This window comes from Lissotriton helveticus, chromosome 5_1 (assembly GCF_964261635.1).
Source record: "Lissotriton helveticus chromosome 5_1, aLisHel1.1, whole genome shotgun sequence".
NCBI lineage: Eukaryota > Metazoa > Chordata > Amphibia > Caudata > Salamandridae > Lissotriton > Lissotriton helveticus.
The window spans coordinates 1768936430-1768964319 of NC_136065.1; positions in this window are offsets into that span (position 1 = coordinate 1768936430).

Sequence of the window (27890 nt, forward strand, 5' to 3'; positions counted from 1 at the left end):
CACATACCATAGGTAAGAGGCATTTTGAAAGGTGGCAGCTTTCCGTTTCAGTTATGTTCCAATGATAGTGACCCCGATCTCATTTCTTTCCCCCACAGTTATGAGGTCCTGATGAGAACCCCCGCATCCATTAGGGGTTCGAAACGCGTAGACTGCCTAAGTACACCATAAGGACGCTATTCATCAAATAGCTGCTCCATAATAGATTGAAACACTAATCACTCAAATATATGTCCTTGGTGTTTATGCAAATTCATTTTTATAAAGTTGTAAATATTTCTGTATGTATGTATGGTTGGTGAGAGCGAGTGAGATTTGCAAGTGATTGTTGATGAACTATGGTTGTTTTCTAATTGTTTCATTTTTTCACTACTGTGCACTGATTTTTGTAATGTCAATTTTATGCTTAATGTATTTGTAATGTTTGTCTTTTTGATAAATTGTGAAATGTTTGGTGAATTATAACCAACAGATCATTCTCAAAAAGTGTGATCAATAAAGAAGATTTACTCTTGACAAATCAGTCCCTCGTCGCACTCAGTTTAGCTCTTCGTGTTGAGTTACTCCTCTTGAAAGAATTGACAGTTTGGCGTTTGTGTTGTTGCTTTACGTTTAGGAGGATTGGCCTTACTGTGGGAAGCCCACACCCAGTGTTGTTTTCTCGTAGTGAGAGTAAGAGCACCGGCTCCGTGGAAATGAATAATTGTTGTAACTCTGGTACCTGCCTTAGAGGCTGCTACAAAGGCAAGCGTTTCTAATGCTAAAGCCTTACATCCCAGATGGATACAATGAGCTAATTCTCTCACTGCAACAGATGTAGAATTTATGTAAGAAACTGTCTGTATATATACTACACTAAAATGAGGTATAGGGTTCAGCTGACTCCAAAGGTAGGCAGAGGTTAAAGTTAGATTGAACCTTACTCCCTATTTGTGATAGCTTGGTCGAGCAGTAAGGCAGTATCTGAAAGAGACACGTAAGTGATAGATTCCTTACCTTAAAACAGTGTTTCCCAAACTGTGGTCCGCGGACCCCCAGGGGTCCGTGAAACATTCCCAGGGGGTCCACAGGCAACAGTTTTAAAAGCACATGAAAGTATCTTGTATAATTACCAGTTTTTAAACAACAATAAAAGTGTCAAGATAACACCAGTGATTAATGTACCTGCTGGAGAGAGATGAGAGTTTTGTCCAGTGGCAGCTTTGCATTATCTAGCACCGAGGGTTAATATGCCTACTGAAAAAACATGTATAATGCATTTAAAAAAACATATTATTTTGGTACTGTGCAGTTCATAAGTGGCAATTGTAATCTAGCACAGTGACCTATAATCTGTCATCAAAGAGCTGCTTGCAAACTGCAAGGTATGAGTTAGTGACACGTTTTTCTCAGTCTTTTATTATCCTGATACTGCTAAAAAGGTTTATTTGGGTGGAAATACATTTTATTGTTAAAGTTAATGCTACCCAGTGTGTTATGTTCTAAATCCTGAGTTTGTGCTTTTCCACTATTAGTCACGGAGATGCAGCACCAACCTTCCCAATAATTTTCTTAATTTTTTCCAAATTCTTTCAATATAAAATACAACAGAAGTGGCAGAGAGAGTTGTTAGCCTCCTTGGCTTAACGACACACTTCAGAAACACAGAGCTGCGCCTATATTTACAAGAATATGATGCAGCCCTGTGTTTCCACTGCGCTTGCGCTAAACTTAAACTTTGTGGCACCAACGCAGGCACCCTAGCACCATAGTGCACGGGTAGATTGTTTATGTACAATAAGGTCCTCCTTCCTGCACATAAACAATTTTGAAATGCCATTTTGTCACTTCTATATGTGCTGGTTAATGCAGCACACATGGTAGTTACGAAATGTCATATTTTAAAAAGGTTGTTTATGTGCAGGAAGGGACACCTTCCTGAACATAAACAATTGATGGCGTTTCGCAAAAACAAGGAGAATTAAAGCATTTCTCCTTGTTTCGCCAAGTTAAGACCAGGTTTTTTCCCTGATCTTAATTTTGGCGCTACCTCCCAATTACGCTGGCCTTGTTAAAAGGGGGCTGTGTCAAAATCAATGGGTGTTGCGAAGGAACGCCCACCGCAACACCCACTGCCCACCCCTTTCACGCTAAGCATTGGGTGAAAGGGGGTGTTATTTACAAGCCAGTGTTAAGCCATATTAAGTGGCTTAACGCTTCCTTGCAAGTAAAGCGAAGCCCCTTTCGTCACAGGAATGTCACAAAAAGTGACATTCTTATGGTGATAGGGGCTTGTAAATATGCCCCTAAAATATTACTAATTCAAGTATTTGTTTTGTGTGCACACAGGTGTTTATTTTTTTTGAATTACTGTTTTAATGTTTGAATTTTAAATCCTACAAATTGCTTGGGGGTCCCCGGGTTCCAGTGGAGACTCAATGGGGGTCCGCAGGAGTCAAAAGTTTGGGAACCACTGCCTTAGAATATCCCCAGGCGTCAGACTGGATCCGGAAAGTTTTTCGTCAGCAGTACCTCTGCGCGTAGGAAGGTGGCATTGTGCTGCTCTGCGTTTGTCGCTGGCGTCGTAGGCGCTGATATGACATCACAGAGACTACTTAGGTGCCACCCATGCACGCTGACGTCAGTTCTTTCTTTTTCCGCACCAGGAAGCGTAGATACGGTTAGAGCACGTACCTTAGTCACTTTTTGACTTTTTGAGACTTTTTGCCTCCACTTTTTTGAGTCTTTGACTCCTATTGCCACATAGGGATGCCTGGGTTTAAATCCTGTGGGGCCTGTCGCCGTACGATGTTGGTGGCCGACCCCCAAGGCGTCTGTCTCTACTGAATGGAGCGCGACCATGACTCCTGGTCATGTTCAGACTGGCTGGCTATGGCTACCAAGGCCTTGCGGGAGCGGTCCCATAAACTGCTGGAGGCCCTGCAGTCGTCTCCGCGCCGTTCGAGGTGCAGGGGTCGATCGTAGGACCAACCGCGGAGCCGTCATCATCGCTCCTCGGGGTCGAAGTCTTCACACTCTGAATTGGGTAAGAGACGTCATAAGAAGAAGTCGAAGAAGTGCTTACGCTCTCAGACGTCCCCCCGTCGGTCTCCAGATGCAGACGGGGGCCGGGGGTACCTTCCCCGTGGCTCCTTTGTATCCTGTGAGTCCCGCGGCCTACCCACCTTATCCGGGTCCATAGGCGACCCTTGGTGCAAGATTTTCTTGCTGCCATAGACCACCTTTTCAGGCCTCGAGCTCCTGCGGGCGCGCCTTCAGGCCCCGCGGTCCCAGCTGAGGGCCCTCCCAGGCCCCGGCGCTGCAACCACGGGGGTTCCTGTGGATAAAAATGTGGCCAGGCATCATCGCCCGGCCCCGGGTGACCCTGCCTTTATGATAACCCACTCAACTCCGGAGAGCCTGGTCATCCAGGCCTCCACTTCCCAAAGCACATTCCTTACCGCCCGCTGGATAAGGAGTCTAAGAAGCTGGAACAATTTGGCAAGAAACTGTTTTCCTCTACCAGCTGCGGTTGGTGAAACCGCATGCCTCTTGGGCTGCTACTCTCAAGCTGTTTGGGACACGGTTGCGCAGACACTGCCTCAATGTCCGGGGAAGGTTCAGGCAGTGCTTTCCCAAGCTGTTGCTGAGGGGAAAGATTCAGCTAAGTTCGCCATCAGGCGTGGACTAGACACTGCAGGCTCCCTGGGTAGGGCGATTTCCAAGACAGTGGCCCTTCGTCGCCAAGCCTGGTTGCAGTCCACTGGGTTTTCAGGGGATGTTCAAAGTTCTCTTCTGAACATGCCTTTTGATGGTACCTGTTTGGCAATAAGGCAGATATTGCGCTGGAGCATTTTAAGGACAAGGCCAAGTCCTTTGGTCTCTCCACTATGTGCCCAGCCACGTCAACTTTTCGTTCCTTTTGTGGGCACGTAAGGGGCCCCCTAACACGTTTGTTCAAGCGGATGTGGTTCCCGCCATGGCGGGACAGGGGGCCAGCTTGCGGGTCAGTCCACCTCTGCTCCCGCAGCATCCGCCTCAAAGCCTTCTTAGTGCGAGCTTTGGGGTGCACCCTACGCCGGTTGGCGGCAGGATTCGCCATCACCTCCCCCACTGGCATTCTGACACCTCAGACAGGTGGGTGCTGCAAATCATCCGAAGGAGCTACTCCCTCCCCTTCGAGTCTGCCCCTCCAGCCATGCCACCTCACTTCCACCGCATGTCGGGGAATCACTTTGCGCTTCTCCAACAGGAAGTCCAGGCCCTCTTGGCCAAGGGGGCCATCAAGCGCGTTCCTGGGCCAGAAGTAGGACATGGTTGTTATTCCCACTACTTTCTGGTCCCCAAAAAGGAGAAAGGGGGCCTGCGCCCCATCTTGGACCTCAGGAACGTCAATCGCTTCCTCCAGAAGGAGAAGTTAAAGAAGTTGACTCTGGCTCAGGTCTTGGCTATCCTCGACCCTGGAGACTGGATGGTAGCGTTAGACTTGCAGGACGCATATTTTCATACCCCCGTCCTGGTGGCCCACTGGCGTTACCTGCAGTTCACAGTAGGCCAAGAGCACTTTCAGTTTGCCGTGCTCCCCTTCGGCCTTACCAGTGCCCCTCAAGTGTTCACGAATGTGATGGCACTGGTCGCAGCTCATCTGCGCAGATCAGGGGTTTCAGTCTTCCCCCTATCTCGAAGTCTGGTTGTTGAAGGCGGGCTCGCCCCAGGCAGGCGTCTCCCACCTCCAGACTACGGCCGACCTCCTGCATTTGATGGGGTTCTCCATCAATGTGCCGAAGTTGCACCCGAGTCCCTCTCAGAAGCTCCCCTTCATCGGTGCGGTTCTGGATTCAACGCAGTTTTGTGTTTATCCTCCCGAGCAGGGAGTCTGGGATATTCAGGCTATGATTCTGATCTTTCTGCCTCTATCCTGGGTTTCAGTCAGGATGACCCTCCAGCTCCTGGGCCTGATGGCCTCCTGCATCCTGCTAGTGCGGCGGTACTCAAAGTACGGCCTGCGGGCCACTTGCGGCCCGCATGACCTTTACTTGCGGCCCCAACAGAAGTCACGGACTCAGCACCATAACTGCTGTTGTGGTGTCTCCTTGGGGGCTGCATTTGTCAAAGGTCAAAGGGCATGCGCAGACAATTAGTGTCTCCATGCTCACCAGCGCACCCCCCTCATCTGCCCTCGTGAGTCATAGGCTTGTGTAGCAGCAGAACCTACTTCGGACTCGCCCCAGCGCCGATGGAAGCAGTGTGTGCCAAGCTGAAACCGAGCCGAGATTCACTGCAAACTGGCACCAATTGAATCTCCTCGCCTTTGAAAGCAGTAAGTGTATGCCAATGCCATAATTGTTATTGCTGGGCCCCCATACTTTGTGGTTTTCTGTTGCTAGACCTTGTTCATGCACCACAATAAAGGTAAAGATATTGTTCAGGGCGCTTAAAATCTTGGGCAGAAGAGTTATGTATGGTTTTCTTTTCGATTTATTACGAGTGGTTTTGCATATTAATATAAGTGCATAAGACAGTAGATGGCGCTGTAGCCGTATTCTATGACCAATTGTGAGTTAATCGGCTGAAATGTAGTTTTTTTGCAAATTTGTTCTCCCCGAGTTAGCAGGCTGAGCTGCAGAGACGTGTAACTATTGGGGCTCCATTTTTGCCTTCAGGGTGAAAAAAAATATATATCAACTTGGCAGCAGCACTACTGCTCAAAAAGCCTTTGTCATTTCAAATCAACTGTTTTCATTCTTTCAGTCTCATCATTTCAGACATGAAGCATTCTCATTATTATATACAACAAACCAAAGTTTTTGCTTATTTATCTCATGCAACTAACAACTACTGGGGTCTCCTTTTTCGCCCTTAGATAAATATCAACTCAACAGCAGCACAAAGCCTTTGATGCAATTCCAAATAGGCCCGTTTTAGTTCTTTCACAGTTTCATCATTTCAGAACTGAAGCATTTTCAATGTTATATATTATAGACAACAAAGCCATAGTTGTTGCTTATTTATCTTATGCAACTAACAACTATTGGGGTCTCCATTTTCGCCCTCAGGGTGAACCAACAATATCTCATCTCAATACCAGCATCACTGCTTAGTGATTTTGATGTAAATCAAATAGACTTTTTTTTTAGTTCTTTCATAGTCTTATCGTTTCAGAATTGAAGCATTTTCAGTATTATAATATATATACAACAAAGCCATAGTTGTTGCTTATTTATCTTATGCAACTAACAACCATTGGCACAGCCAATAGTCTGGACTTGTTGCAGGTATAATGTCACTGGTTATATCTGATATTTTTTGTTTACATGAGACTGACTGACTGACTGACTGACTGAGAGACTGACTGGCTGACACAGAGCGAGAGAGAGAGACTGACAGAGAGAGAAAGGCTGACTGACAGAGAGAGAGATGGACTGGGGAGAGAAAGAGAGAGGACGACTGTGATGGAATTGGGGTCAAAGTGTGTATGAAGCTATGCAATGCCTCTTAAGATTGCTATTGTCTGCTAATAAAAAAGTATTATCAAAATGTGCTCTTTGTAGTTACATCTGCTTTTGAAATACAGCATTATCGCACAGTGTAATGTTTTGAAACGGGTTTGATTTTTTTTTTACTCTAACCCCAACCCCCACTGACCCCACCCCTACCAGTGCAGCCCTCGGCCACAAACCACACTGTAATTTTGGCCCCTGACAGAAAGTTTGTGAGTACCCACTTGCTAGTGCAACATGCCAGATGGCATACGCGGGCTCTGCTGTGAGACCTGAAGTTCCAGTGGGCTCAGCATCAGGGCAACCTGTCTGATCATGTCCAGATCTCGGAAGGCACCGCATGACAGTTGCAGGGGTGGCTCAAGAATCGCGATTGGGTCAATGGCAGATCCCTCTCCCTTCCCCAACCGGAGCACACAGTGGTGACGGATGTGTCACTCCTAGGATGGGGCGGCAACTTGGGAGAGGCGGAGATCAGAGGCCTCTGGTCTCCAGCAGAGTCCCGGCTCAATATCAATCTTTTGGAGCTTCGGGTGTTCCGACTTGCACTTAAAGCATTCCTTCCCTCTGTCTGGTGAAGTGTAGTGCAGGTGTTCACGGACAACACCACTGCCATGTGGTACTGCAACAAACAGGGCGGGGTGGGGTTGTGGACCCTATGTCAGGAAGCTCTGCACCTCTGGACATGGCTGGAACATCAAGGCATTACCTTGGTGGTTCAACACCTGGCAGGTTCTCTGAACGCCAGTGCGGATTAATTCAGCCGCCGGTGCATGATAGATCACGAATGGCGTCTGAACTCTGACGTGGCACAAGGTCTCTTTCTGCAGTGGGGAGAGCCTTGGTTAGATCTATTCGCCACCGAAGAGAACGTGCAATGTCATCAGTTCTGCTAGTTGGAATTTCCAAGGCGGCACTCGCTCGGCGATGCTTTTTGTCACGAGTGGAGCTGCAGTCTGTTGTACGCCTTTCCGCCTATACCACTTCTGCCCAGAGTGCTGAAGAAGATCAGGCGAGACCAGGCCCAAGTCATCCTTGTGGCTTTGGACTAGGCACGAAGATACTGATATCCCGAGCTACTCAGCATGTCAGTCGATCCCCCGATTCATCTGCCTCTTCAGGAGGACCTTCTGTCGCAGCAGCAGGGGACGGTCCTCCACCCGAACCTGTCCAGTCTCCACCTACGTGCGTGGAGATTGAGCGATGACAGTTGAAGCCATTTGACTTGCCTCCTGAAGTCTGTGATGTGATTCTGGCAGCCAGGCTTCCCTCCACAAAAACGGCATACGCCTCCAGGTGGAACAAATTTGTGGCATGGTGCACAGCAAAGGCTGTGGATTCACTCTCTGCCCCTCTTTCAGAGGTTCTCCTCTTCCTCCTTTCTCTTGCCCAGCAGGGTTCTGCTCTGGGCACTATCAAGGGCTACCTCTCGCCCATTTCAGCCTTCTTAACGCTTCCTGATCAGCCTTCTCTTTTCAAGTCCCCTGTTGTAAATAGATTCTTGAAAGGCGTCACACACATGTTTCCTCCTGTTCCCTTCGTGATGCCTCAGTGGGACTTGAATCTTGTTCTGACGTATCTGATGTGCGCCCCCCTTGAGGCACTTCATAACTGTCCTCTTCGTCTTCTGACTCTTAAAACTGCATTCCTGGTTGCCATCACCTCTGCCAGGAGAGTGAGTGAGCTCCAGGCTCTATCTTCTAAACCTCCTTTCCTCTCTGTCGATCCGGACAAGGTTGTTCTAAGGACTCGTCCTTCTTTCCTGCCCAAGGTGGTCACAGCCTTTCATATCTGGCAGTCCATCACCTTGCCCACCTTATTTCCGCCTCCGCATCCCTCGAAAGAGGAAGAGAGGCTCCACCGTCTGAACCTAAAACGTGCGCTCTCTTTCTATCTAGATCGCACACGCCAGTTCCAGGTGGACGACCAGCTCTTTGTTGGTTACCTGGGCGCTAAGAAGGGACAGGCGGTGCACAAGCGGACCATCTCTCGGTGGGTCGTCTTGTGCAGCAAGGCTTGCTACTCTTTGGCAAAAAAGGAGCCTCCTGTTGGGCTGCGTGCCCATTCCACTCGGGCCATGGTGGCCACTACTGCCCTGGGTCGGGGAGTCCCCTTGCAGGACATCTGTCAGGCAGCTACGTGGGCCTCGCTGCACACGTTTGCTTGACATTACTGCCTGGACAGCCAAGTCCGGAGAGATGGCTTTTTTGGCCGTTCCGTTCTCCAGGACTTTCTGGTGTGATCTTGGTTTGCAGACCCACCACCGGGGTTGGTATTGCTGGTGTATCTATTCTAAAGTAAGGAATCTAACACTAACCAGTTTCTTTCAGATGCACAAGTTACTTACCTTCGGTAACGATATATCTGTAAGAAACAGTAGTTGGTGTTAGATTCCTTACCTCTCCACCCATCCTCCCCATTCTGCGAACCGATATCTAGGGTTAAGGACATCCCTTTCAGGGCCATAGTTTTATGGCACCAGTGTCGGTTTCTATCATGGCTCTGCGTTCCTGGCGCGGAAAGCTATGTACAGAACTGAAGACAGTGCACGAGGGCGACGTCTAAGTACTCCGACATCATCCCGGCGATCACGACGCTGACGGATGTGGAGCCGCAGACGACGCCTACCGACGCGCAGGGGTACTGCTGACAAAAACTTTCCGGATCCAGTCTGACGCCTGGGGTTATTCTAAGGTAAGGAATCTAACACTATCTACTGCTTCTTATAGATATATCGTTACCGAAGGTAAGTAACTTGTGCTTCTGGTGTGATCTTGGGTCGCAGACCCACCACCGGGGTTGGTATTGCTGGGGTATCTATTCTAAGGTAAGGAATCTATCACTATCACTGTTTCTTCCAGATGAACAAGTTACTGACCATCGGTAACGATATATCTGTAAGAAACATTAGTTAGTGATAGATTCCTTACCGTCCCACCCATCTTCCCCGTCTTACGATCTGATTTCTGGGGTTACGGTCATCCCTTTCAGAGCCCTAGTTTCAATGCAACAGTGGTCAGTATCTTGCATGGCTCTGCGTTCCTGGTGCTGAAAGTTGAGTACAGAACCGACGTCAGTGCGCCTGGGTGTGTCTAAGTAGCTCCAGCGACGTCATCTTGGCGACTGCAATGTCAGCGACGTATGCGGAGCCGCATGACAACGCCTACCGACGCGCAGGGCTACTTCTGATGCACACTTTCTGGAGCCAGTCTGACGCCTGGGGGTATTTCTAACGTAAGGAATCTATCACTAACCAATGTTTCTTACAGATATATTGTTACAGAAGGTAAGTAACTTGTTGCATTGGCACTAATAAATACAGATCAGGAATTCCCCACACTGATTATATGCGATTCTTTTTATTGTGTTCAGTCCTAAAACAAATATCTTCACTACTGGGGTCAGAAAGGGTAAAAAGACTCAAAAGGTGGCACAATTAAACATAAAATGCTATGGAAACGGGTAGCTGAGTTGAAAAACGAACTACCAAGAGCTACACACTTTGAGTCATCAACATGATGGCGTTCACATTGAAGGTAATTCATTGGCCTATGAATCTACAAAGGGGGCAGTACATACTACTGCCGTAGCTGCAATCACTCATTCAAAAACGAGAATAGATGGACAGATAATGGTAGCTGTCATTGCTTCACGCAAAGACAATAAGGCATTACCGAAAGGTTTTCTACTCAAGTACTCCTACAAGTTCGATGCAAATAACGTTCCATTTGCTCTGATTCCCGGAGTGGGGGATAGAGTAATACCAAACATGGTTCGCAGGTTGGGCTTAATACTAGCTGCACACGAGGGTCTGGGTTCTGCACATGCAGGACATACAGCGACAGTTTCTTTACTGAAACAACGCTATTGGTGGCCAGGGTTAACAAAGCAGACCAAAGATTATGTCTTAAAGTGTGACATCTGTCAACAGATGAAGGGATCCACCATAACATGTCCAGCACCGACACCATTGCTAATATCGGACAGACCACTTGTGTGTGTATATTTGGACCACTGCGGCCCCTTACGATCTGATTGGGCTTACAAATATATCATGGTTGCAGTGGATTCCTGCTCAAGATTCCTATGGGTATGACCTCAGCGCTCGGCTGACGCTCAAACTGTTATCAAAGATTTGCGAGTCTTTATAGGGACATACGCAGTTGGCACAATACATTCTGCTTGTGGCCCCGCGTTTAGCTCTAGGGCTTACAAGGAAGCCATGGAAGTGTGGGTGTAGCATTGCGGTACTCCTCTCCATACCATCCCGAGGGAAATTTGGTCGTGGAGAGGAAAAACCGGGACTTAAAGAAATCTTTAACAGCTAGAGTATTAGGTTTGGGTGGCAGTTGGGTCTATCACTTAAATGGGGTACAGCGAGCCCTTAACAATTTGCCAAGAGGTTCTCTAGGGGGTGTCACTCCTTATGAAGTCCTATTTGGGACGAGAATGTGGGTAACTGATCTCGATTTTGAAAGCATAGTAGTGGATGACAACCCATTTGATATCAATAAACGCTTGGCTGTTTTACAGGATATGAACGAATCCAGAGCACTACTAAGGAACGTGCAAGTAAAACAGACCGCCACTGGGGAAGTCAAATCAGTCACGGCAAGATCTGTCTGGATCACAAAAGTCGGCGATCTGGTCAGAGAAAAGATCGAGGACAAAAAATTATTTGTGCCATCCTACAGAAAGCTTGTACCTGCCCTGGCTGTCAAAGGAACAAGAACTGTACTACTTCCGCCTCTTGCTGGCAAAAAAGAAGAGATTTGTCTCTAATAATCTGATCAAACCACACTATGTGGCTGATATTGAATGGTTGGCCCCGTGGGCTCCTGGGTAGCCAACGCTCTCCTCTCTACCATACAGGAAGTTCAGACAAAAAGACTCCTAACATTTGAAGAGTCACCAATTCGAACTGATGGAATTTCCGACAATGAAATGGAACTCGTTCCTCTGGAAACAGAACTTCAAACTACATACGAAAGACAAATATAAATTCGGCCTAACACCGATGTCTACATCAATATGCCTCGACAAGACACCTACCTGACTACTACATCATTTTGAAACCTTCTCTCTTGATCCCAGTGAACCTTAGACAATGCTAGCTCCAATTTCCTGTAAGCAACAAATTAGTGAATTCTGAAAAAGACTTTAGTGTCACCATGGCTCCAGCCGTGGATCATAATTGAAATATTGTTTTTTCTGTTCTGGATTGGCCTACTAACTGCTTTTTGTTTACTTGTAAATGGTACTTATTTCCCGGAAAGCTCTGCAGTATCAAATGTGAACTTGGTCCTGAAACCTCATACATCATCTCAACGTGAACAAAGAGACTTGTTTTCCATGAACATTACAGTTGTTCCAGTTCTTGATGGTATAGTTTAGGACAAGGTTGATTATGATGTATTTGGACCTACTAAACTTTTAAAAATACCTGTCACAACTCAGAACAGATTGACCCACCTTATGACTCAGGCACAGCGGGAGCGATGCAGATGTATGTTTCTCTCTCCCCTAGGAGCGGTACCCCAAGTGAGCAATAAGAATAACACTCCCCTGAGAGGACCTCACCCAGGGAATGGGAAAAAATGGAGAACCAAAATGTAAAGGACTGGCAGCCAGAAATCATCTACAGCACAGGGGGACAGGTAGAAACCTCACGATAGATCTGTTTTCTGTTTTCCTGCAGAAAAACACAAGGAACACTATGAATACACCCCCCTGTCTTGTCCCAGCATAATCTAAGTAGAACTGTTATATAGTGGAATATTCACTCACTGGTATAAGCTGCCTCAAACATCCATGCAAAAAGGGCATAAAAAAAAAGGGTAAAAATAAAGTAAAGAAAAGAAACTCGAGCCAATAGTGGTTCACTGGCTTGAAGAGCAATAGTCTTAGTTACAAAGTCTCAAGTCAATACAAGAAAAAAAACACTTAGCTCTCACAAGGCTGGCTCTTCCTGGGATGAATAATACTTTCACAAGTTCCAGAGCACTGTTTGGAAATAATCCGTCTTGCCTCCTAAACGATCTCCAAAGCACAAATATCCGAGCCTCTCAACAACTCTGGGTTATCAACAATATCCCACGAAGTGCCAAACCAGCAGAAAATGAACACGAGCAGTAAACAGAAGAGCAAACGAACTGTACTCCTCTGTAATATCCTTGTACACGGTTCATACACCGTGAAATGCAAAAAGTGTCTCTCCTTGCTTCCAGCGCCGCTCGCACACAGCCCGCCCCAGCGCGGCTCTAGAGTTCAAAGGGCAGTGATACCGCGAAAGCCGAAAGCGTCTCTCCCTGCTTCCAGCGCGGCTCGCCCACTGTGCACAGCGCGTCTCCAAGAATCAAACGTTCGTTATCCAAAAAACACGAGATACAGAACCCTCTGGAATCCAGATTCGAAACACACCAAAGGCAAACACCTCAGGTGACAAGCACCGAGTGCCATCAGAGTAAAGCAGATATAGGAAGTGAAAAGGGTGAAAAACACAAAGAACAGACTAACAAACAGGCATTCTGGGATATTGAGTCCAAGCCTAACGCACCTGAAATGTGACAGTACCACATTTATTTAAAATTTCTCAAAATGATATCTCCAGGACATTTTTTGATGATTGGGATTTTGAAACTGTAAATGTCTGATTTGGACAAATCTACGGCATTTTCAAACAATGAAATGTTCGAGGACACATTGACTTTGATAGCATGTACTGTGTCAGAACCTCGAGGTTTCAAGGCCACAATATTTCAGCACTAGTAGGGAAGTGGCCGCTATCCTTGCTAAGAAACAGACCCGCTTGCAATCATTGGAGACTCTGCGTTCGATCGCGGAATTCCAAGATGGCCGCTAAACTCAATTGCGAGTTAGCGGTCTAGTTCCTGAAGAATCCCCAGGTGCAGGAATGTGAGGTGAGGCACGTGAATCCAAATAACGGCGCACTTCACCTGAAGTCTTCCAGGCATCAAGTAGCGTTTTCGAGGGCTCTGTAAAGAGTCATTGTAGAACCTTTGTTTTGGCGCTGAAGGTCAAGCGCAGTTCCGAACCTGTTTATGAGACACAGAGAAATATTGAGAAATCGAGAGAAAGGATTATAAACACCTTTTATGAGAGAGCGAGCAGAGCATCATCAAGAGGCCTCCAACGCGTCCAGAAAGAGCAACCAGCCCGACGGAAGCAGTCTGTCAAGGAAGAAAGATAAGTTAAAAGATTAGAATATAAGTATGTAGTTAAAGCTTACTGTGAGCAGGAGTCACAAGATAATAAAGACTGGCACTTACCAGAGATGGGGGAGTATAAAAAGGAATTAATAAATTGCGCATTTGTTAAAGACAACCGAATAGTGTTTCTAGAAGGAAAGAAAGTACGAATTACAAGGCAGTTGTGGCAATAGCGAAAAGACTGAATAAGAGTTTAATTCTGAAGCGCATGTAAAAGGAATTTACAGAGAATGTGTAGTAACACATAGGTTTGACAGCACAAGTTACAGAGAGTAGAGATTGGAAAATTATAAAGGTGAATAAATTCACAGATTACGACTAGTGAGAGAAGGTAAGAGGAGGAACAATATTTAAAATAGTAAGAAATACATGAGGAGAATAGAGGGCACACAATAATCTTACCTTTGCACCTGTATATTCCTTTGATACAGATATCTACTAGTTGAAGAGCATTAAAAGTTGAGAGAACAGGAGAGAAGCAATAACTCAGGGTAACTAGGTAAGGAGAGGATAGAACAAGAGAATTGTTAGATAAAGAGTAGAAAAGGGCTTTTTGACTGAGTTTTGTCATCATACTACAGGTCTTCTCTGAATTAGGAGTCTGCAGGACGGACACCCAAGAGAAGCCAGAAGGTAGTACCCGAGCAGTCTCTTCTTGTCAGTTTATTATTTTATCCACTCCCCTTTCCCCCCTGATGATCTTCCAGAGACCAGTTTAATAACTGGCTCGGGGAGAGCTTTGGGCGGGAGTTGGGAATTATCGACTTCTGCTCCTGCGCAAGATCTCCTAAGGTGAGAATACCAACTGAGGCTCTGACATACTGTTACCACCATTATGGTCATCACTTTTGATACAAATACAGTCCCACAAAATGCGTTCACATACCACCAACATTGCCCAACACCACCAAGAGGTAGTTCAAAAACGTGTGTACAGAAATGTTCATACTTTTCAGGGTTTAACACTTCTGACCCGGCCTCATTTACTATAAGGTTGCACCTACACCTGCCCAGAAAAATATGCATCCTTTATTGCTCAACTGTCTGACCATGGTTTCGACATATGGAAGGACACCATAGACACAAAATCCGTCTAGAGTTCCAAGGAATGGCAGGTTCAGGGAACAGAAGCACCATTTGGAGCGTGCCTAATTCAGAAACAAATAATATTTCTGAATTAAACTGTGCAACAGACTCCCTGTCTTGGACTAGCCAAGCACAAGGATTTGAACACACCACGGTGTCCCACACCTTCACACATCAATTTTACATCATGTGGAGGGAATACAATAGATGACATCATGCAGTACAATACTTCAGACCACAATTGGAAGGGATGGTTAGTTTGGCCCACAGACACAAACAGATGTCAATCAAGATTCAGGGGTACAACTGAAGGGTTTAGTATTCATAGGCCAGACCCACAATATGTACAGAGAGAACATCCGGGGGTAGTGACATCCTACAGTGTTGGGAAGTTGTGCCTTGATTGGCTGAAAACCTCAACACTGTCACAGGTGAAACAGCACTTATCCTTACTCTCAGATGATGTGGATCTAAGGGCTTTTTTACTAGGTCCCCAAAAGCCACGTCAGAAATGTTTCTATTACGCTGTCTATATTGAAATATGGAAAATCTCTCAACAAGAAGCCGCTGAGAGACTCCATTAGATAGATAGAATTAACCTAGAAAACACGTTAGCTGTAGTTGACAATGGTATGACTACATTAACATCCAGGATTTATCCATTGGGCAACATGGTATCTTTTGCTATTGATATTCTAGAACAGGACTTGTCCATACTACAACACGGTCAATCTCAACAATGTTCTATTATGTGAATAAGCTGGACGCTGCAATCATTGCGCGCTGGTCATGTGCTTTGCCAATTTATCAGCAGTACGTCCTTATTTCCTGCATACAATCTAACTGAAAAGCAGATAACGATGGCACAAAGGGGAGCAAAATATATAATGCTGAGTATTGAAAAACTTGACAAATTACCTTTTACTGTGGCAGAGTCACCGTCCACAGAATGGTTAATTCATGGCCATATAACATTACCAGTCTCAACTTTCCAGTTTCAATATTGCCTAGAACAACAACAGGCGGGCAGATATGAAGCGATGGGTAGGGAATTCATCAAGGAATCTCGGGAATTGCCATACTGATTTTGATTCAGGAATGGGGACACAGAATTTTTTCTTAGCAGTACTAACTGCGGGAATTCCTGAAATGAATCTCTCATATGGCAGGATATCATGCTTCATGGGGCCTGTAATGGTTCAGTTGCTAACGTATCCTGCCACTTGAAAGGTTCCCCAGCTGCAGTGATTAATCCGGTGTTCAGGTTGCTTTCAAATGGGAGTTTACTTGATGCTGAATGCTCAAGGTTGTTGTTGGGTGCTCCCGGGCATCGCATATCTATTCACTGTAAGCTCCAGGGTTACTTGCTGTATGCAAGTGTTTCTACCGACCCATACAGTCAGGGAGGCTCCGTTCTGTCATTCGTTGATTGTTTCCTTTATACGGTTTGATAATCTGAGCCGATTGAAAGCCATGCTTTTACATCAAACCGTGCCCTTAATCTCCAGTCGAGAAACATATGATCGCCAGGTTGAAGGTCCTCGGCTGAGATACAGGCATGGATACGAACAAACTCCCCTTTCCATTTCACAGAAATGGTACAATGTATCTTTAACATGTCTGATACGACGGGTATCGTCCACCTATTGGAGACCATAGGTTTTGGACTGTGAAGCATCTTTCAGACAATCTTTGGAGTTATTCCCAACTTCATACACTCCGTATTCGAAGCGCTTTTGGAGGGCTTCCTCTGATCCTGTTTCTAATAGCAGGTATACTGATTGTAATTTTTCTGACACAATGGACGTCCTTGTCACCAAGGAGATGGAAAGAAAGCTCTTGGAGCGCCAATACCGTGATCGCATGGTAATCCTTCTGGGCACACCTCGTCTTCGAGAATTGATAGAATCTTTGTTTTTGTCATTTAGTCCAGTCTGGATCGACTGTAATCTGCCTGTCCTCCGATGCCTGTTCTGCGGACAAGAATGCATGTTGGATCTCAGTCTAACACTTCCAACAATAGCGCCACCGGACGTTGATGCTTTACTGGACCCAATAACGGCCCATGTTCTGCAGTGTCCTCCGGGTATCCATATGTTGATGTCTGCATTCTTAGAGCCACCACGGGATGCTGCAGCTCCTGTCGGGAAGGATACCGGCTCCTCAACAGATACTCAGGCCTCGGATGATACTAGTACCTCCCCAGCAACGGCTGTGGTGAATACGGAGGAACATCTGTGCTCAATTAACCTGATCTACGAGGTGTTTCAGGGACCATACAGGCAACATTGATATTGCGTCTCCCAGCCAGGACACATAAACATTTTAGCTCATCGTGTGCTGGGAAAATTCAGCCTTTTTCAAAACAAACAAATTTGGATTTTTAAACAATAGACACGTTTTATAAACTGCATGGTTTTCAGTCACTCATTGTTCGAATTATATATACAAACTTATTTAGTACAGACTTCTACTGCATGCAATATTTTTCTCTTTTTATCATTATTTAGAAATTTTACTTTTTAGTAATATTTTTAATGAACTTATTGTGTACAACTGTTAGCGTTACGTTAAAAGTTTTAGTACATTGTCCAGTCGGATGAGGAGTGGGTGTTATGTTCCATATAGGTACCCCAATATCGGCTCAGGTAGTGAATGCACTGTTCACCTACATTCCCCTCATATTACACCTCATAATGATTCTTAGTACTGACCTTTTACGTAGTTATAGTAATGTCCAAAGATGACATGGGCTTTTCTCCGAAAATCTTAAGCCTCATTCATTATGCATGAGGATTCTTGGACTCGCAGCAGGACAGCAGGCCTACCATCTCCTGCTTAGTAACTGTATACGGGTCATTCCTTCCGTCATCCTAGTCCCACAGGACACAGCAATGTTTATCCCCAGGGGATACCACTTTGAGTATATATACACCATATCTTGCTGAGGTAGTCTGAGGAGAAAAGGATTTCCATGCCGACACACTGATTCGAGACGCTGAGGTTCCTGCACGCAGACACTCCAGCTCACAGTGGTCTGACATTCCTTGCGGGGAGTCCATCTCGAGACCAAGACGGGGTCCCACAGTCTCTCACTTCAGCTAATGGGGTTGACTTTATCCTAGAGGGATTCTTGACTTTTACACTCATATATATGCTAGGTACACTTGGGTACATCTAGTTAGGGTCGCATTGTAGGAATTTGTATTTTAATGTTGTGCATTTTTTATACCTGCCTGTATTCATTGTTTTAGTATGATGGTGGAAATCTACCATCCTTGTACTCTGTTAGTGCTTATAATCATTGATATCTGTTACTCTCTAATGGTTGTTTCAGGACACCTCTTTTACACTAGAATGACGCTGGTTCAATAAATACTTATTGAAAAATGTCCCCACCGTTTATTCTGTGTATCTTTCTGAGACGAAGTGAGCACGAGTGACTGAGCAAAAAGTAGTACACTGTTTCCACGATGCCTGATGGGACAGGGTTGTCATGTTCGATAGTTGCCAAGAACTATTCTCTCCTTGGTAAGAGTGGTTTCTAGTGGCACTGTGAGCTAGCTGGTATACAGGCTAACATGCCCTGTAGAGATGTCAAGAATCAGTCTGACACCAATCCTATAGTGTATGTTGTCTAAACGCGCAAATCCTATATAGGTTTATAGGAACTACACAACAGTTTGTGGTGTGAAGGGCTCAGTCCAAGCCTTTGAGAGAGAACAAGGGAAGCTAAGCACCTTATGGCTTCATAGAAGTCGGGGTCTCCATCCAGGTGGTTGAGACAATAGCCTGTTGCGCTGCAGGAACTGTTCCCTTTGAAAACATAAGAGGACGTAATCTACGTCCAAGCAGAGGAAGCACAAAGGTTTGAAGGAGATGTCCTCTTTATCTTCAAAGGTAATCCCTACTCTGCAATCCCTATTGTACAGCCTGTACAAAAGGTAAGTTTTCCACCAAAGTGTTCTTTGGATCAGCAGCTGAAGGATTTTAAGAAGTCAACCAAATGTCTTCTGGTGCACCTTTGGGAGCCTCCATGACCGATCTGTTACCAATGCTGTCTGCTGGCATTAATATGAAGTGGTGTTTGTCCTTTTTGGCAGCTTACAGTAATCTTCAGCTATGGCATCTGATGTACTGCCAGTGCTAGTCACTTCTCCTAAGCAGAGGTTAAAGTTGGAATCTTCTGTAGGGCATCTGGTTTTTGAGTCTGTTCCAACTATGGGGATCTCAAATAAATTGTTAGAATGCTTGGAGGAAAACTGGTCTTACTTAGATCTATTTTCCATATACTCCAATGTCCAGACAGCAGCATCTGAAGAGGATGGAGATTTCTTTGGTTTGTATTTGGAGCATTTATCCTTTCCTATTTGGCCTCCTCAGTGCTTCTGAAAGGATAATGGAAAAGAGGACAGTGAGGCAGACAGTTTACTGCCTAATTATTATACCAATTTAGCGTTCATAGATCTGTAATATGCCATCATGGAAGGACCTTGACCAGAGTTTCTGCCAGCTGATGTCACTTTATCTTTAAAAAAAGGCACAGTATTCTCCAGTTCCGCGCTGGTAATGTTGTGCGAAACATATATAGGCACCACACAGGCATGCTGACGCCAATGCCTTTCTTTCCACGCCAATAGACGCAGATCTGAAGCTACCACCAGAGAAACACTTTACCTCAAAAAGCTTTTCTGTTTGCAAGGGAATTGGAACCACCCTAAACAGGTTTTAAGCCCTGTAAGGATTGCTCCAAAGAAATGTCTCTAGCAGATCCTCATCAGGTCTGCCTGTGGTGCTCGGGATTAGTTCCACAACATCCAGAATACCGCAATTAGAAACCTAACCATAGGAAGAACAGGGATTCCTTTGAACATGTGTGAAAAACCTTGTTTCCAGAAAGAAAAATTATTTATTATTTTCTAGAGTCACCTCACCCACCAGGGTTACCCCCACGTGGCATGCTTCATCATTGGGGTTCTCTCAATCCGCTGTGGATTGAGGTGTGCTGTGACTTGAAACTACGTAGCTATTGTGGAGTTCTTAATGACCAACTCCCAGACCCTATACACTTTATGGCTGTCCTACACAAAATCAATACTTAAAAAAATCGTCGTAAGAGGGAAAAAGCAAAAAATCATAGAGTAAAGCAGGGCTAAAATTGGGTGGACATGTAGATTGCAGAAAAACAAAAAAAAATAAACGTAATTTCTGGAGTCTAATAGCCAAAGAAACCGGCACGAAAAAATATTTACAAGCCTCACCAGTTTCCCCAAACAAATGGGAATCATACCTACGTAACCTGTACAAACTAAACAAGAGGAAATAAAGTGCGACCCCAGTATTAAGCAATAGAGGAGGTAAAACTTTAGATACTAGTGCTCCATCTCCTCTGCTAATCGAACATTATATAAAAACGGCAAGAATGTCTGCAGCAATGGGTCCATACCAGATCCCGATTAAGATTTTTCACAGTAACCCAAAAGAGTGGAGCAAGTTTCTAGTCCCCATTTTCCCACACTGTTTTGCAACTGGCGAAATTCCAAAATCTTGGAAGGGAAGCATAGTGATTCCAATATATAAGAAGGGTGGGGGCAGAGCTTGCCAGCGCCGAAGATGGCCGCCTGAGCGGAGTGCTCCGCACAACCATCCCGTAATCCATCATAAATCCTGTATTTGCTGAACGTACAAATCTATCTGAGTGACACTTTTGCTCTTGAAAGCACTCCGGTTCACGAACAATTGACTCCGATCCCTTCAGGTGCCCGGGATATGGAGCGGGAGGCCCGTGGCCTGTGGCGTGCTGTACAGGCCTTAAGCCCCGGCCTGTTGTAATACCCTATGCCCGCCGGAGGTGAAGCTGCACTGCGACGTGGGGCGCACTGGAGAAGCCTGTTCAAAAGAGACAGTGGTTGCGACTCCTGGAGCCTCACGACCAGCGTCCGCACGTGGTGACCGTCATACACTGCACTAGCCTCCCGAGTGTGGGTGCCGGGCTCCTTCGGGACCTCACTTCTAGATCTTCCACTTTGTCTTGTAACATCTACAGCACCCTACCCAGTTGTTTGGGGTCCGAGTCTAACGTTGTCTGCGACATGAGGTCGCACACTGCTCGTCCCATCAGCGTGTGACCCTGGAGCATTATGGTCGATGTAGTCAGGTATCAGCGGGTGCGCTTTTACCCGGGTCTTGAGTCTTCAAGGTATTCACTTGGTGTGCTTGCCATCCCTGGACACGTGTTTCGCGTTCATTAACGCTCATCAGCAGGGATTAGGCGTGTGCACGGGGTTGCTGCATGGGCTGCCGAAAGTGTTCATAGGTCCAGATACCTTTTAAGGCGCGCAGATGCGTTATCTCGAGGTCGTCACCTCACACCGGCTCAAGGGAGCCTGTATAAATAGTAAGTCCACATGAGGTCGCACACTGCTCGTCCCATCAGCGTGTGACCCCGGAGCATGATGGTCGATGTAGTCAGGTATCAGCGGGTGCGCTTTTACCCGGGTCTTGAGTCTTCAAGGTATTCACTTGGTGTGCTTGCCATCCCTGGACTCGTGTTTCGCGTTCATTAACGCTCATCAGCAGGGATTAGGCGTGTGCACGGGGTTTCTGCATGGGCTGCCGAAAGTGTTCATAGGTCCAGATACCTTTTAAGGCGCGCAGATGCGTTATCTCGAGGTCGTCACCTCACACCGGCTCAAGGGAGCCTGTATAAATAGTAAGTCCACATGAGGTCGCACACTGCTCGTCCCATCAGCGTGTGACCCCGGAGCATGATGGTCGATGTAGTCAGGTATCAGCGGGTGTGCTTTTACCCGGGTCTTGAGTCTTCAAGGTATTCACTTGGTGTGCTTGCCATCCCTTGACACGTGTTTCGCGTTCATTAACGCTCATCAGCAGGGATTAGGCGTGTGCACGGGGTTGCTGCATGGGCTGCCGAAAGTGTTCATAGGTCCAGATACCTTTTAAGGCGCGCAGATGCGTTATCTCGAGGTCGTCACCTCACACCGGCTCAAGGGAGCCTGTATAAATAGTAAGTCCACATGAGGTCGCACACTGCTTGTCCCATCAGCGTGTGACCCCGGAGCATGATGGTCGATGTAGTCAGGTATCAGCGGGTGCGCTTTTACCCGGGTCTTGAGTCTTCAAGGTATTCACTTGGTGTGCTTGCCATCCCTGGACACGTGTTTCGCGTTCATTAACGCTCATCAGCAGGGATTAGGCGTGTGCACGGGGTTGCTGCATGGGCTGCAGAAAGTGTCCATAGGTCCAGATACCTTTTAAGGCGCGCAGATGCGTTATCTCGAGGTCGTCACCTCACACCGGCTCAAGGGAGCCTGTATAAATAGTAAGTCCACATGAGGTCGCACACTGCTCGTCCCATCAGCGTGTGACCCCGGAGCATGATGGTCGATGTAGTCAGGTATCAGCGGGTGCGCTTTTACCCGGGTCTTGAGTCTTCAAGGTATTCACTTGGTGTGCTTGCCATCCCTGGACACGTGTTTCGCGTTCATTAACGCTCATCAGCAGGGATTAGGCGTGTGCACGGGGTTGCTGCATGGGCTGCCGAAAGTGTTCATAGGTCCAGATACCTTTTAAGGCGCGCAGATGCGTTATCTCGAGGTCGTCACCTCACACCGGCTCAAGGGAGCCTGTATAAATAGTAAGTCCACATGAGGTCGCACACTGCTCGTCCCATCAGCGTGTGACCCCGGAGCATGATGGTCGATGTAGTCAGGTATCAGCGGGTGCGCTTTTACCCGGGTCTTGAGTCTTCAAGGTATTCACTTGGTGTGCTTGCCATCCCTGGACACGTGTTTCGCGTTCATTAACGCTCATCAGCAGGGATTAGGCGTGTGCACGGGGTTGCTGCATGGGCTGCCGAAAGTGTTCATAGGTCCAGATACCTTTTAAGGCGCGCAGATGCGTTATCTCGAGGTCGTCACCTCACACCGGCTCAAGGGAGCCTGTATAAATAGTAAATCCACATGAGGTCGCACACTGCTCGTCCCATCAGCGTGTGACCCCGGAGCATGATGGTCGATGTAGTCAGGTATCAGCGGGTGCGCTTTTACCCGGGTCTTGAGTCTTCAAGGTATTCACTTGGTGTGCTTGCCATCCCTGGACACGTGTTTCGCGTTCATTAACGCTCATCAGCAGGGATTAGGCGTGTGCACGGGGTTGCTGCATGGGCTGCCGCAAGTGTTCATAGGTCCAGATACCTTTTAAGGTGCGCAGATGCGTTATCTCGAGGTCATGAAGTAGTGTGGCTCACTGGTTAGAGGCAGCAGACCCGAGAGCAGAGGACGGCCCGGGACCAGGGTTCGATTCCCGGCGCGGCAGGTTTCTGGACCAGGGTCAGCGGACTCGATAATTCTCTCGCCTCGGTGCCCACTCTGATCAGCGATCACACTCGGCAACTCTGGGCATTAGCTTGCCTCATCTTCACTAACGGCCCCACCAGACCGCCGGGGATGCCTGGTCTCACCCTGGAGATACCCATTAAGGGACCATCTCTCAGGGAAGCCAGGAAGGGTTTCGCAGTGGTCGAAGCGCCTTGGGACCCTACGGGTAAGTAGTGCGCTATATAAATGCCTATACATTTACATTTACATCACCTCACACCGGCTCAAGGGAGCCTGTATAAATAGTAAGTCCACATGAGGTCGCACACTGCTCGTCCCATCAGCGTGTGACCCCGGAGCATGATGGTCGATGTAGTCAGGTATCAGCGGGTGCGCTTTTACCCGGGTCTTGAGTCTTCAAGGTATTCACTTGGTGTGCTTGCCATCCCTGGACACGTGTTTCGCGTTCATTAACGCTCATCAGCAGGGATTAGGCGTGTGCACGGGGCTGCTGCATGGGCTGCCGAAAGTGTTCATAGGTCCAGATACCTTTTAAGGCACGCAGATGCGTTATCTCGAGGTCGTCACCTCACACCGGCTCAAGGGAGCCTGTATAAATAGTAAGTCCACATGAGGTCGCACACTGCTCGTCCCATCAGCGTGTGACCCCGGAGCATGATGGTCGATGTAGTCAGGTATCAGCGGGTGCGCTTTTACCCGGGTCTTGAGTCTTCAAGGTATTCACTTGGTGTGCTTGCCATCCCTGGACACGTGTTTCGCGTTCATTAACGCTCATCAGCAGGGATTAGGCGTGTGCACGGGGTTGCTGCATGGGCTGCCGAAAGTGTTCATAGGTCCAGATACCTTTTAAGGCACGCAGATGCGTTATCTCGAGGTCGTCACCTCACACCGGCTCAAGGGAGCCTGTATAAATAGTAAGTCCACATGAGGTCGCACACTGCTCGTCCCATCAGCGTGTGACCCCGGAGCATTATGGTCGATGTAGTCAGGTATCAGCGGGTGCGCTTTTACCCGGGTCTTGACGTAATTGTTTGAAGACGCGCCGAGACCTGTGGGTGTTTCATGGCCGGAGGCCCGTGACAACTGGCGCCTTGGTGCGCAGCCAGTAGCGGTTGACCTCCTACTGAGTGGAGGAGTCGTAGACAACGTTAGACTCGGACCCCAAACAACTGGGTAGGGTGCTGCAGATGTTACAAGACAAAGTGGAAGATCTAGAAGCGAGGTCCTGAAGGAGCAACATGAGATTTACAGGCCTGCCGCAGTCGACGCCCACTGGCAGTATGGAACAATTTATCGAAAAGCTACTGGTGCGCTCCTTGGTCGGGATACCTTCTCTCCCATGTTTGTAGTTGAGAGGGCACATCGCTCCCTGGGCCCGTGCCTGCGCCCGCCGCCTGGAGCCCCCTCCCCCACAGGCTGATAATTGCAAAATTACTAAACTTTCGCGACAGAGATGAAGCCCTGAGAGTGGCCAGGGAGAAGCAGACCTTACATTATGAAGGCTCTACGCTCTCGCTGTTTCCAGACTTTAATGTTCAAGAGTTGCGACGCCAGTTTGCTCTACTCAAGAAGCAGCTAAAAGAATATAACATTGACTACGCCATGCTGTACCCGGCCTGTCTTCGTGTCAACCACCAGGGACAATCACATATCTTCACTGACCCCTAAGGCTTTACAGAAAGCCATGAAGGACTGGGCTAAAGAACAGCATCACAGCCCAGACAGGGTTGCCTTGGCTGGAGTGGACAGAGGTCCTTTTGATGAACAAGAGTGAACTCATGCTCGACCGCGCTGCAGATAAGATTATTATATTGAGAGTGGAATGGTATAACATATTGTAATATGTAAGAGTACTCTGTGACCATGTGACTCTGGTTGACACATTGGGTCTTGGCTAAACTGTGGGAGTCATTTTTAAGTTGTTGTTCCCAGACCCCCCCCCCTAGTTAAACGTCCAAGGAAATGGCACTGTTAGGATATAGTCAGACCTTATACTTCGTAATACCTGTGGGGGTCGGAGATCCTCTCTCTGGCAAATGCGTCATATTAGCTTGATGGTGTGTGGGGTGATTAGCTTACTAGGCCTTGAAGTTTTGCTGGTCTGGGTTGACAACCTCTGCCCACGCGTGAAGCACACACTAGGGGTATTGTTATTTTTGGGTGAGTGGTGCGGGTGGTGGTTTCTTTTGTTCGTAGTTGAACAGCTCCTCAGCTAATTGGTTTATTGAAATGTGGCGAATAGGTTGGTTGTTGGGAATCCGCCAGTGGCTTAGTTGGGGTGGCCCTGGCCTGGGTAAGGGGCAGTAGGGTTTGCAGAATTAGTTCACACAACAAGAAGCTACCAGTTATGTTCCAAGATGATTAACTGGATAAGATCATGCCAGCAGCTCATAGGAAAGCAAGCAGTGATCTCGCAAATAGGACAACACGACCTAACCTGCACGCACTCACATGGAATGTGAGAGGTCTCAAAAGACCACAGAAGGTTGTGCAAGGTCTTGGCCTATTTTACGAGACATGAGATAAATATTGCGTTGCTGCAGGAGATTCAACTTCCCCTCAACAGCCCCATGCTTACCCGCAGGGGATTGCAGAGCTGCATAAATGCTTCCGGCTTCACCATACATGCTCGCGGTGTCCTCACGTGGGTTAATCACAAGACCTCCTACTCGCTAGACCCTCTAACCACTGACAGCAATGGGCGGTGTGTCATATCAAGGATTTGGGGTGAGGGGCAAGACATGCTTTTAACTAACATATATGGTCCCAATTATTATAACCCTAACTTTTATGCTGCTCTGTTCAAGAAAGCAAGCTCTCATGATGAGGAGCACCAGCTTTGGGGGGGAGATCTAAACTTGGTCTTGGATCCGGATTGAGATAGATTAGGTGGGCCGGTGCGCCAAGTCACAGCTGCAGCCCGAGTGGTATCCATTACCTTGTTCCAACTTGGCTTGTGCGATGCCTGGAGGCACAGGTTCCTGGACAAAGGGAGCTATACCCATTACACGATCTCCACACACGCATAGACTACTGGTTTGCCTCCGGACAGTTGATTGAAAATATCCTTTCCTGCAAGGTGCTTCCTCATACGCTTTCTGACCATTCCCCGATATTGTTCGAAATGCGGGTGCCCCGGAAGACAGTCCCCCCATTCACTTGGAAGTTCTCTCTGCACTCCCTTCTGGATGTGGTTTTTAAAGAGGAGCTTGCAGAAGCTATTGAAACTTACTTTTCCATCAATGTCGGCTCTGTTGACAGCTTCCAAGTGTTGTAGAAAGCTTTTAAAGTTTACATTTGCGGAGTTACTATGTCCAAGCACTCTGGCATCCTCTGTGCTATTCACCAGAGGCTTAATGCTCTGGAAAACGAGCCAGGCTGGCCTGGAGGCACGTCTCCATGTTGGGGTTGATGATGACCTCCTAAATTACTATATAAGACCCAACTAGAGGAATATAATGAATCTGCTGATGCGGAAATTAAACACCTAGGCAAATATGCTACAGCCCGTACCTACGGAGAAAGCAAGCGTCCAGGCGCAGTACTAGCCCGGCTATTGAAGAAACACCAGATAAAAAACGGTAATCGCAGAAATTAAATCGGCTGATGGTGATATACTTGCTGTTGAACCTGACATAGTGGAACGTTTCAAAGAATATTACTCACAGCTCTACTCGACCCGAAGGGGGGGTACGGATGAGGAAATCTTAGACTATCTAGCACACATTAAGCTCCCCTGGCTAACGAACACGCATCGTGAATTCTTGAGGCGCCCACTGGAGAGGGAGGAACTTACACTGGTCTTATCCAGCATGAAGCCTGCCAGGGCGTCCCGGGCACGGACGGGCTAACCGTGACCTTTTATAAGGCCTACCTAGACCTTCTGATTGCACACTTATCCACTCTTTTTGATGACGTGTGTTTCGGGCACCATGCCTCAATCGCTGAGAGAGCGCGGTCATAGTAGTTATCCTAAAGCCAGGCAAGCCCCCCGAGGAGTGTGCATCATATAGGCCACTCTCTCTACTAAACGTTGACACGAAAATATTTGCAACGATCCTGACAAACAGGATGATCCCTCTGGTCCCTACCCTAGTTGCATCGGAGCAGGCGAGGTTTGTCCCGGGCCGCAATCTTACCTATAACCTCCGGACTACGTTTGGAGCAATGCAGCACACTAAAGCTGATATCTCAGCAGTTGCGGTCTTCCTTGACATGGAAAAAGCCTTCGACTTGGTCGAGTGGCCGTTTATGTGGAGAATGGGACTGGGCAGCTTATTGGGGTACTATAGAGTTCGCCTACCACTAGGGTAAAAATCGGTAACCTGGTGACAGGACCTTTCGGCATCTCTAGGGGCACGCGTCAGGGCTGCCCGCTGTTGCCCATACTTTATGAGCTGGTGGGCGAGCTGTTGGCATGTGCTCTGCAAGAATACCATAGATACAAAGGTATTAGGTTTCCTGGCTATGAACTCGTGGTCTCCACATACGCGGATGACCCACTCCTCTATATTCGTGATCCTGAACGCAACCTCTCTCCAGTACTGTGTGAAGTATTGCGCTTCGGGGGGCTGTCGGGGCTTCAAGTCAACTGGCCAAAGTCTATTATATTTCCCTTAAGCCGGCTACTATAGTGAAAATGGTGGTTCTGCCCCGCGTACTCTTTTTGCCAAAATTCCATTGGTACTTCCGAGTAAATTTTTCAAGACTCACTACACTAATGGTCAGGCTGGTGT